Consider the following 12804-nt stretch of genomic DNA (forward strand, 5'->3'; position numbering starts at 1 on the left):
TGATTGATATAGCTGGTATCTCTAACCACTGATCCATTTCACAACTTTTCGTTGGAAATGCTTATTTTTACTTAGGTCTTTTCTTGACGGTGACACACAGCTGAATCCATAGAGAACAACTGGCAATGAAACGATTTGTACGAACCAAGCTTAACTGTCATTCTCACAGCGGGTTGCAACTTCCTACGTAGCTTCTACAGAACTGGACTGGTTATGCCTTTTGGAATCCACAAGAGGTCTCTGATGAGGGTAACTCCTATGACCCTAATTGCAGTAATAATTTGCAGTCTACGGCCCCGTAGAAGCTCCGATTGAGATCCTTGAAACTCAACCTGGGTACATTTCTCTTTGGCCAGATCAATTTTCTTCTGTATCACTTAGTTTTTGACTGCGTGTAGATAATCTAGAAATGTCCACAAATCATTTCTGATTGTCAGCAGTTTGAGATATTCTGCAAAAAGTGTTCTGTGAAAAGCTCTTCGGGAAGATCGTTGCCGAAAACAGAGAATAGAACCGGACAGAGAGGAGAGCCCTGCGGTACGGCACTTGCCACATCTAGAGCTTCTGAGCACACGTTGTCCACTCACACGTACTATTTTATGTCTGTGAATTAGTTAAAGAGAACTGCCAGCAGACAGGCACCAAGACCAATATTGGCAACCTTCTCCAAAAGTTGCTACACCAGTTTCAATCGCTGGAAAGATCCTGTATCATTGGAGTAAATTTCATTCGAAAATCTTCCCAATGTTATCTAAGAACCATTTATTTCCAGATTTTTTCCAGATAATCTGGAAATGTCCACAAAGCATTTCTGATTGTCAGAAGTTTGAGACATTCTGCAAAAATGAGTTCTGTGAAAACAATCTCGTCGGGAAGATCGTTGCCGAAAACAGAGAGTAGAACCGGACAGAGAAGAGAGCCCTGCGGTACGGCACTTGCCACATCTAGAGTTTCTGAGCATAGGTTGTCCACTCATACGTACTGTTTTATGTCTGTGAATTAGTTAAAGACACTTTTGCGATAGGACAATAGTTTAAGCTGACTGACAGTAGCGCATTTACAAACAATTCACAATAAAGAAATCTGGTTATCTAAGAACCATTTATTTCCAGATTTCTTTATTGTGAATTGTTTGTAAATGCGCTACTGTCAGTCAGCTTAAACTATTGTCCTATCGCAAAAGTGTCTTCAGTGATTCGGATTGCGAACATGCCGGGCATTTTTGAGTGTCTTAATAAGTAAGGCTTGTAATTTGTACCTCTCGCTTCTCCCAACTAAATTATCGCCAACTGAGTATATTCAATAGACACTTTTCTTTTTTTTTTCACAAATTATTATCTTGTAGCGTAACTGATAGTGGCCAACCAAGTTTTCAAATCAGATTGCATGTAATTAAAGAAATCACTGTCACTGTAAGTACTTTCCAAAGTGCATTCTTGAAACAAATTTTATCAACCAATCGCAATGTAGTTGGTGCTGAAATACCGAATTAACTGTTTGAAACAGGCATAAATATTAAATTTTTAATCGTATCTATCCACCATCGCGCGCAATTTTGATAATCGTAGTCAACTTCAATTGAAATTGGTTGCTTTATAAATGATTAGGAGAGATAGTACCAGCACCTGATGTTTGCAAATTTCAACTGCAATAATCCTCAAATTTTGTTATGTGAATCTTTCTTTTGCCTTGGTTTTTTATTACTATTTAAGCTAGTGATTTTACTCACATTATGACACAATTTTCACGTTAGCAATCATTAATGTGAGGTATCATTCTTGTATCTATGTTGCATACAATGTCTCCCTGTTTTCCACTTGAGTCACTCTTCGATGCTAATAAATTTGATTATCACCCAGGTAAATGTCCCAGCCCCAAGCCACCTCTGATCAGACAATTTCGGTTGCACACCGGGGTCATAGTGTCCTAAAACGAGCAAAAAACGAGCCACTTTTGAACAGTTTATTTGATTATAATTTTGGGTCGCACGAAAGTCGCACGGAAGTTGCACTAAAAAATTAGTCCCGCGAAAGTTGCGCAAAAGCTTCGGTCGCATGAAAGTCGCTCCTAGGTCTGATCAGAAGCCTTTTGTGTCTGTCAGAAGCCTTTTAGTATGATCAGAGACGGCTACGGCCGGACTAAGGTGGCACGATTCCTTGGGTATATATATATATATATATATATATATATATATATATATATATATATATATATTATATATATATATATATATATATATATATATATGTGTGTGTGTGTATGTGTGTATGTGGGTATGTGTGTGCATACAGTGTGTAATTGTATTGTAACTTAGTATGTCTCTTTTGTTTTACAATAAAATACTATTCTATACAAATTTATTAATAAATAACACTCCATAATAATTTAACTCAGTAAAACTGTTTATTTACAGCTGTCATCGCTTAGATTGTCCAACAGCTTTAGCTTCATTGTGGCTTCAGGGAAAATTAGTTCCAATGTAAAAAACGTTTTGTTTTCCCACCTCTTATCAGAGCGACGGGAGTAGCAAACATGAGGGTTCCACATCATGCAAACCAAATAGACCCATGATTGAACATGTTATAGTCGCTTCCGTGAGTTCCTGCAGAGCCAGATGTCAAGTGAGAGTGAAGAGAAGTTAGAAGAGAGACAGAGAGCGGCCCAGACTCTGGCTAATTGGAACGAGAGAGATATCTCCAATGACTCACATTACTGGAACATGCTAGCCAACGCTATATCCAAGGACAAAATTAAATGTGATTAATTCTTCACCCCTATCATTTTTATTATACATTTTTGGGGGCAAAATAGAAGTAGCATCGGCATCGGGTACAGTTTACCCATTGTATCAAAATACGCATAATATCTAGCAAAATACCCAATGCAAAAATAGCCAATATTTTCACTTTGATCTTATCGTTCTGAAATCCGATTACAAATTTCCACTTGCCATTACAAGGATGTTTTTTTATCATACTTTGGGGGAGCATAATTTGATCGCATGCTCGGTTGTAATAGTTTCAGATTAAATGTTATAATAACGCTAACAGTTTGTCTGGTAATTTTGTAACTATCATGTTGCTCATTTTTTGGGGTATTTAGGAACATTGGGTATTTTGGCATTGGGTATTTTATCCCGGCACCATAGCATCGGTGATTCGCTATTCTAAAAAGTCTATATTTGGCACGTCTGCCTTTTTCAATAGCGCCCAGGTATATGCTTATTTTAAACCGGGTCGAGAAATTTTCTGAAACGTGCAAGAAACGCGCTGAACTTTCAAAATTTTTTGCGCAAAAGCCTTACATAATGATGCGCTGAAATACGCTAAAACTTTGTAAGAAATGTTACTGAAGTTTCAGCTGAAATTTTCTTACAAAGTCTTAGTGTAATGTTGTAAGGTTTAGAGAGAACAACCTATTGTAAATTGTGCATAAGATAAGCTTGACATAGCTTGACAAGAAGCTCAACTTGTTCAACGTATACTTGGCTAGAGATAAGAAGCCTTAAGGAGCAAGAAAGAACATGAGAACAGTTTATAAGAGATGCCCAAGTTCGAGAGCTTAAGACCATTTGGTGTAAATGGGTTGCACACTGGGCTGGAAAGTAAGAGATGCTGGTTCGAATCCAGTACTGGTCCATTTGCACAGTAGTTGCACCTGCATAGACCCCCCTAACACTTACAAAGTTTTTATTTAATAACCAGGTAATAACCAAGTTAACTTTTAGTGTGGGAGCGAGTGCTGAGTGACTTGACACAATACCACCAAATCTTAAGAAGAAGATCTGAAAACCTTCGCAAGTGGCAGCAACGCAAGCTATTTTACAATGAACTACGTCACTTACTCTCAAATTACGTCACTGCTAAGGAAAACCAGGAATTTGCGGTTCCTCCACACGTGATGGGGTACCTGGACAGACTGGCTCCAAAAAGTATTTCACATGCATCGGGTGCGGAGTTGGGGTACGAGCACCAAACTTGTTCACACCATGCGGAGCAAATGTAATTGGATAAAATATTATAAAAAATTGTTTGTTTAAAGGAAGTATTAGTAATTGAATATAAATTTCAGTTGAAAAAGCTGAGAAAATATCCATGTATTTATGCTAAAGTCAATCTAATTAACAAGCGAAGCAAACTAGCTATTGTCTCACCACATAGAATAACATCTGCAATTAATTTTTTAGATTTCCGCACTCTTTAGTAAAAAATCTTTTATCAGCAAAGTTTTCCCGAGTCAGTTTGTTAGTGACTGTCTTTACTCGGGATGAGAAACTGAATTGATGTGGTTGCTGGTCTATTTGAAAGTTGATTGTCAGTATCACTAGTAGCTTGTTTCAAAGGATCTTTAACCTATTTCGTCAAAATGAGGATGATTGTACTACCGGTTCTTTTCTGTTATTGCCCTAAATTATATTTATCTTGTCCAAGGATAGTTTTTATCAAACTACTTTTTTAAGTAATCCGGAGGAAAAATCTCTTCAATTTAGCTCTGATGCCGACATACTGTTATCAAAATAAATATCGACAAGTATCAGAAATTGAATTGCTGGGGGTGCAAACAGACTGGCTAAACAGAAAAGATTCGCACTGCCCTCTGCTGAACTCTCCACAATAGCTGATTTTGTGTGATATTGAAATTGAACAGATGATCACAAACTTCATCTTCATAAGAAATTATATAGTATTGTAGCATCTTCCAAAATGTGCTGTTGTTTCACAGCCTCGACGTACTCAACACCTGCATTCCATTCTTTTTTTGTAGTTGTTGTTTTAATATTTATTTTTCTGGTTGATATTTGGCTCTTTGTACCAAAACTTTCGTCCCTGTTCATTTTTTCAGTTTTTTCGTGTTTATTTTTGTTTTTGTTCACGGCTCCTTTCGCAATCTGGTTGTCAAAAAAATTGCAAAATTTTTGCGCAAGTGCTGTTCAGTGATTTGGATTGTTCTCACAACTCCAGTTTTTAATAATTAAAAGCCATTCTTATGAACTTTTTATTTCTTATGAAATCAAAAGCCCTTCTCGTGAACTTTCTTGTGAAGAAAATTGTTTTCAGACCGTTGTCTGTATTTGTTTCAAACTAAGTTAAGCTTTACTGGTGTGCTTGAATTTGTTGAACGTCAGAAAACATCAACATTCTATCCCTTCTTAACGTGGTTTGAGATTTTCCTACCTCAACATGTTCTCTACTTGACGTTTAAATCTTGTCCACACTCTAAGAAATGTCTAGGTAAGTTTACCTTCAACGTTTGCCGGCAAGCAAAATTGCAGGTAACATTACCTGCAAAAAATTATACGCGCAATTTACATAGAATACGAGTAGTGAGAAAGGGGGGGTCTACCGCACAGTTTTAGGATCCCTCCCATCCAGTCTCGAACCTAAGTCAAAATTTCACTTTAATAAATCTAGATTAATGCCTAATCAACTGCACTACAATAACCAACTGCTGAAAGGTTCAAACGCAATATAATTCAGAAATGTTACTCTTGTTAACACATTATTGAAAGTGTTAACACATTAGTGAATATTTCACCTGAAAATAAATTCATAAAACAAAGTCAACTTGGTTCAGTTGGTTAACCTCGCAACCCCAACTGAATCAGGTTAACTTTTCGAGGCCCTATAGTTTCCACTAGATTCCAACTAAAACTGAGAAAATTCCACTGAGGCGGAGCAGGTCTTGGAATTTTCCCGTTATCTTTCTTTCGATATTTTTTTTATCAAAAGCAAATAAAACCCGCCTATAAAACAGGCCTCTTTCCCTACAAGAGCAACACAACAAAAATGTTGAGTAACCCACCGAGTAGCTTTCGATTCATTATATACAGTGCCCAAATTCCCCTACCTGCTCAGCAAACTGTTGAGTCTCTATCGGGCAAGAGACGTAAAACAGAACATCCCGATTTTTTATTACAAAGTCTTAGTGTAATGTTAGAAGGTTTAGAGAGAACAACCTAATGTAAATTGTGCATAAGATAAGCTTGACACAGCTTGACAAGAAGCTCCACTTGTTCAGCGTATACTTGGCTAGAGAAATGAAGCCTTGAGGAACTAGAAAAAACGGGTTATAAGAGATGCCAAAGTTCGAGAGCTTAAGACCAGTTGGTGTAAATGGGTAGCACAATAGGCTTGCAAGCAACAGATGCTGGTTCGAATCCAGTACTGGTCCATTTGCACAGTAGTTGCACCTGCATAGACCCCCCTAACACATAGAAAGTTTTTTATTTAATAACCAGGTAATAACCAAGTTAGCTTTTAGTGTGGGAGCGAGTGCTGAGTGACTTGACACAATACCACCAAATCTTAAGAAGAAGATCTGAAAACCTTCACAAGTGGCAACAACGCAAGCTATTTTACAATGAACTACGTCACTTACTCTCAAATTACGTCACTGCTAAGGAAAACCAGGAATTTGCGGTTCCTCCACACGTGATGGGGTACCTGGACAGACTGGCTCCAAAAAGTATTTCACATGCATCGGGTGCGGAGTTGGGGTACGAGCACCAAACTTGTTCACACCATGCGGAGCAAATGTAATTGGATAAAATATTATAAAAAAGTTGTTTGTTTAAAGGAAGTATTAGTAATTAAATATAAATTTCAGTTGAAAAAGCTGAAAAAATATCCATGTATTTATGCTTAAGTCAATCTAATTAACAAGCAAAGCAAACTAGCTATTGTCTCACAACAAATAATAACATCTGCAATTAATTTTTTAGATTTCCGCACTCCTTAGTAAAAAATTTTTATCAGCAAAGTTTTCCCGAGTCAGTTTGTTAGTGACTGTCTTTACTCGGGATCAGAAACTGAATTGATGTGGTTGCTTGTCTATTTGAAAGTTGATTGTCAGTATCACTAGTAGCTTGTTTCAAAGGATCTTTAACCTATTTCGTCAATATGAGGATGATTGTACTACCGGTTTTTTTCTGTTATTGCCCAAAATTATATTTATCTTGTCCGACGATTGTTTTATCAAACTATTTTTTTAAGTAATCCGGAGGAAAAATCTCTTCAATTTAGCTCTGATGCCGACATACTGTTATCAAAATAAATATCGACGAGTATCGGAAATTGAATTGCTGGGGGTGCAAACAGACTGGCTAAACAGAAAAGATTCGCACTGCCCTCTGCTGAACTCTCCACAATAGCTGATTTTGTGTGATATTGAAATTGAACAGATGATCACAAACTTCATCTTCTGCTCGCATAAGAACTTATATAATATTATAGCATCTTCCAAAATTTGCTGTTGTTTCACAGCCTCGACGTACTCAACACCTGCATTCCATTCTCTTTTTGTAGTTGTCGTTTTAATATTTATTTTTCTTGTTGATATTTGGCTCTTTGTACCAAAACTTTTGTCCCTGTTCATTTCTTCAGTTTTTTGTGTTTATTTTTGTTATTGTTCACGGCGCAAGTGCTGTTCAGTGATTTGGATTGTTCTCACAACTCCATTTTTTAATAATTAAAAGCCATTCTTATGAACTTTTTATTTCTTATGAAATCAAAAGCCCTTCTTGTGAACTTTCTTGTGAAAAAAATTGTTTTCAGTCCGTTGTCTGTATTTGTTTCAAACTAAGTTAAGCTTTACTGGTGTGCTTGAATTTGTTGAACGTCAGAAAACATCAACATTCTATCCCTTCTTAACGTGGTTTGAGATTTTCCTACCTCAACATGTTCTCTACTTGACGTTTAAATCTTGTCCACACTCTAAGAAATGTCTAGGTAAGTTTACCTTCAACGTTTGCCGGCAAGCAAAATTGCAGGTAACATTACCTGCAAAAAATTATACGCGCAATTTACATAGAATACGAGTAGTGAGAAAGGGGGGGTCTACCGCACAGTTTTAGGATCCCTCCCATCCAGTCTCGAACCTAAGTCAAAATTTCACTTTAATAAATCTAGATTAATGCCTAATCAACTGCACTACAATAACCAACTGCTGAAAGGTTCAAACGCAATATAATTCAGAAATGTTACTCTTGTTAACACATTATTGAAAGTGTTAACACATTAGTGAATATTTCACCTGAAAATAAATTCATAAAACAAAGTCAACTTGGTTCAGTTGGTTAACCTCGCAACCCCAACTGAATCAGGTTAACTTTTCGAGGCCCTATAGTTTCCACTAGATTCCAACTAAAACTGAGAAAATTCCACTGAGGCGGAGCAGGTCTTGGAATTTTCCCGTTATCTTTCTTTCGATATTTTTTTTATCAAAAGCAAATAAAACCCGCCTATAAAACAGGCCTCTTTCCCTACAAGAGCAACACAACAAAAATGTTGAGTAACCCACCGAGTAGCTTTCGATTCATTATATACAGTGCCCAAATTCCCCTACCTGCTCAGCAAACTGTTGAGTCTCTATCGGGCAAGAGACGTAAAACAGAACATCCCGATTTTTTATTACAAAGTCTTAGTGTAATGTTAGAAGGTTTAGAGAGAACAACCTAATGTAAATTGTGCATAAGATAAGCTTGACACAGCTTGACAAGAAGCTCCACTTGTTCAGCGTATACTTGGCTAGAGAAATGAAGCCTTGAGGAACTAGAAAAAACGGGTTATAAGAGATGCCAAAGTTCGAGAGCTTAAGACCAGTTGGTGTAAATGGGTAGCACAATAGGCTTGCAAGCAACAGATGCTGGTTCGAATCCAGTACTGGTCCATTTGCACAGTAGTTGCACCTGCATAGACCCCCCTAACACATAGAAAGTTTTTTATTTAATAACCAGGTAATAACCAAGTTAGCTTTTAGTGTGGGAGCGAGTGCTGAGTGACTTGACACAATACCACCAAATCTTAAGAAGAAGATCTGAAAACCTTCACAAGTGGCAACAACGCAAGCTATTTTACAATGAACTACGTCACTTACTCTCAAATTACGTCACTGCTAAGGAAAACCAGGAATTTGCGGTTCCTCCACACGTGATGGGGTACCTGGACAGACTGGCTCCAAAAAGTATTTCACATGCATCGGGTGCGGAGTTGGGGTACGAGCACCAAACTTGTTCACACCATGCGGAGCAAATGTAATTGGATAAAATATTATAAAAAAGTTGTTTGTTTAAAGGAAGTATTAGTAATTAAATATAAATTTCAGTTGAAAAAGCTGAAAAAATATCCATGTATTTATGCTTAAGTCAATCTAATTAACAAGCAAAGCAAACTAGCTATTGTCTCACAACAAATAATAACATCTGCAATTAATTTTTTAGATTTCCGCACTCCTTAGTAAAAAATTTTTATCAGCAAAGTTTTCCCGAGTCAGTTTGTTAGTGACTGTCTTTACTCGGGATCAGAAACTGAATTGATGTGGTTGCTTGTCTATTTGAAAGTTGATTGTCAGTATCACTAGTAGCTTGTTTCAAAGGATCTTTAACCTATTTCGTCAATATGAGGATGATTGTACTACCGGTTTTTTTCTGTTATTGCCCAAAATTATATTTATCTTGTCCGACGATTGTTTTATCAAACTATTTTTTTAAGTAATCCGGAGGAAAAATCTCTTCAATTTAGCTCTGATGCCGACATACTGTTATCAAAATAAATATCGACGAGTATCGGAAATTGAATTGCTGGGGGTGCAAACAGACTGGCTAAACAGAAAAGATTCGCACTGCCCTCTGCTGAACTCTCCACAATAGCTGATTTTGTGTGATATTGAAATTGAACAGATGATCACAAACTTCATCTTCTGCTCGCATAAGAACTTATATAATATTATAGCATCTTCCAAAATTTGCTGTTGTTTCACAGCCTCGACGTACTCAACACCTGCATTCCATTCTCTTTTTGTAGTTGTCGTTTTAATATTTATTTTTCTTGTTGATATTTGGCTCTTTGTACCAAAACTTTTGTCCCTGTTCATTTCTTCAGTTTTTTGTGTTTATTTTTGTTATTGTTCACGGCGCAAGTGCTGTTCAGTGATTTGGATTGTTCTCACAACTCCATTTTTTAATAATTAAAAGCCATTCTTATAAACTTTTTATTTCTTATGAAATCAAAAGCCCTTCTTGTGAACTTTCTTGTGAAAAAAATTGTTTTCAGTCCGTTGTCTGTATTTGTTTCAAACTAAGTTAAGCTTTACTGGTGTGCTTGAATATGTTGAACGTCAGAAAACATCAACATTCTATCCCTTCTTAACGTGGTTTGAAATTTTCCTACCTCAACATGTTCTCTACTTGACGTTTAAATTTTGTCCACACTCTAAGAAATGTCTAGGTAAGTTTACCTTCAACGTTTGCCGGTAAGCAAAATTGCAGGTAACATTACCTGCAAAAAATTATACGCGCAATTTACATAGAATACGAGTAGTGAAAAAAGGGGGGTCTACCGCACAGTTTTAGGATCCCTCCCATCCAGTCTCGAACCTATGTCAAAATTTCACTTTATTAACTCTAGATTAATGCCTAAACCACTGCACTACAATAACCAACTGCTGAAAGGTTCAAACGCAAAATAATTCAGAAAGGCTACTGTTGTTAACACATTATTGAATGTGTTAACACATTAGTGAATATTTCACCTGAAAATAAATTCATAAAACAAAGTCAACTTGGTTCAGTTGGTTAACCTCGCAACCCCAACTGAATCGGGTTAACTTTTCGAAGCCCCATAGTTTCCACTAGATTCCAACTAAAACTGAGAAAATTCCACTGAGACGGAGCAGGTCTTGGAATTTTCCGTTATCTTTCTTTCGATAATTTTTTTTATCAAAAGCAAATAAAACCCGCCTAAAAAACACGCCTCTTTCCCTACAAGAGCAACACAACAAAAATGTTGAGTAATCCACCGAGTAGCTTTCGATTCATTATATACAGTGCCCAAATTCTCCTACCTGCTCAGCAAACTGTTGAGTCTCTATCGGGCAAGAGACGTAAAACAGAACATCCCGAGTTAACCTTGACCTCTCAGCGACAACCGAAAGGCCTAGCTCATTGAATTGACCAGTTCACCGATTGGCAGTTTGCAGCCGTCAACCATGAGCCCAACAAAATTGAGTCAAGTGCATCCTTCAGATGGTTTGATGACATCACCACGGAGCACCATCACATCATTGTCCATTCAAACGATAATCCCAAACACATGGAGAAAACTATCAAGTCCTTTTTTCGACATGAAAGCAAAGTACTCAATGAAATCAGAGCACGAGCGTTTGTGCCCCAAATTGCCTTTCAGACATTTAATCAACAATTCTTACGATCAACGCATCAGAGATTTCAAGACGAGGAGACATTTTCGAAGAGTTCATACGAAACACTGATTCTTTAGTTGAAGACATTCCAAAGCGAAGCTAGCAAATGGATCTGGTGTGGAAAGTTGAGAGATCTAGTCCAGCTCGCAGAACCGAAATCAATACATTAACCGAGTACCAGAAGCGATTAATTGCAAAAATTGAAAGCCTCGAGAGCACTGACTCCCCATTCAAGGACACCATTGAGGCATTTGTAGACATTCTGGCAGCCGGTTGGGGAACTTTATACCGAACTGATCATTCAATGTTTATTGAAGTTCATTGTGGACTCACAAATGCACAATGTTCATTTTGGGAATGCTGGGATGCAGCACCGGAGGATGAAGAAATTATGGTAAAAAACAATGACTCACCAAAGTAAACAAAAAACAAGATAACACGAGATAAGAACTGTTACATAACTTGATCATTATTTATTTCATATCCTTTTAAATCAGTCGCATGTTCCGATCTGCTGACATTAATAAAGTTTTGTGTAATTTAAAGCTTGTCTCTCGAGCGTTTCCACAAAACGAAAAGTCGAAAAATGGTTTTATTGAAAGAAACGTACATAACCGGTCCTGGTTATATGTACATGATTTCAAACTTTCCGAGCCATTTTCTATTGGGTCACATTAGTTGCATTATTTATTGGACCGCTTTCAAAGTGCTCTGGTCAGACACTTTCCAGAAGATGCCATTTTGATATGACAACTTATGACCCAAACCTACTCACTTTGCATATTTCAAAGTTAGCTGCTATTCAAGTTATTCAAAACACCAACAGCTCAAGTATTGTATTGAGGAAACAATGTTGGAAAAAATTGAATGAAAAATTCATACTGGTTCAAACAGAAATAGATTTGACTTTAAATGAGCTGCAATTACTTTCCGAAGCGGCCAAATTAGCTCTCAACTTTTTGTCTGCTTCCGAAGAGGTTAACAAGTCAAAGCCACCAAAAGTGCCCGGCCGCAATACAAACAAATAATGGCAGATTCAACGAACTGTTCGATCGAATCAGCAAACAGAATTGTTTTTGACAAAGAGGATCAGGAACGACCCCCTTGGGAGATTGGATGCATTGTTGAAAGATCATTAGTATTCTGTCTTATACATTTATTTGTGCTCATTGGTTCAATTGTATCATGTATCCTTTATTTATTTGTTTTCAATGATGACAGTGACAACAAACCTCATATCTGGTCTGTCTTGGCCTTTTGCTTGGGCTGTATAATCCCAACACCAAAATGATTAAAGGAATCTCAACCGAGCCACATTTGTTGATGATGGTGGTAGGTCCCAGTGGTTCCGGCAAATCAAAGTTAGTTGCTGATCTATCAGTTGTTAAAAAAATATTTCAACCAAGTTTTGATATAATTTTGTATATTTACCAGCATTGGCAGCCATTATATGATGAACTGCGATCAAAAAGTGATAAAATCACCTTTGTTCAGGGATTGAATTGGAAACAACTTAAGTCCCGCGGAAAAACAAAAAGGCAGCTTTTAATTTTTGATGATATTTATAATGAAGCATGCAATCAAGCAGAGTTTCTTCAGCTTGTTGTC

At 37.1% G+C, this 12804-nt stretch overlaps 1 protein-coding gene across 2 annotated transcripts in view; it reads left to right on the plus strand.

Annotated features, from left to right (window-relative positions):
• The window catches only part of LOC142343903 (uncharacterized), a 71984-nt gene extending 67818 nt beyond the window's left edge, over window positions 1-4166 (plus strand). For both annotated transcript variants that reach the window (XM_075395289.1, XM_075395290.1), the window contains exons 15-16: window positions 2587-2756; window positions 3728-4166. The gene's annotated coding sequence lies outside the window, so the exon portion shown is untranslated. The remainder of the gene's footprint in view (window positions 1-2586; window positions 2757-3727) is intronic.
• The last annotated feature ends 8638 nt before the right edge of the window (window positions 4167-12804 follow it).

The sequence above is a fragment of the Convolutriloba macropyga genome, chromosome 8 (genome assembly GCF_964194025.1).
Source record: "Convolutriloba macropyga chromosome 8, txConMacr16.3, whole genome shotgun sequence".
NCBI lineage: Eukaryota > Metazoa > Xenacoelomorpha > Acoela > Convolutidae > Convolutriloba > Convolutriloba macropyga.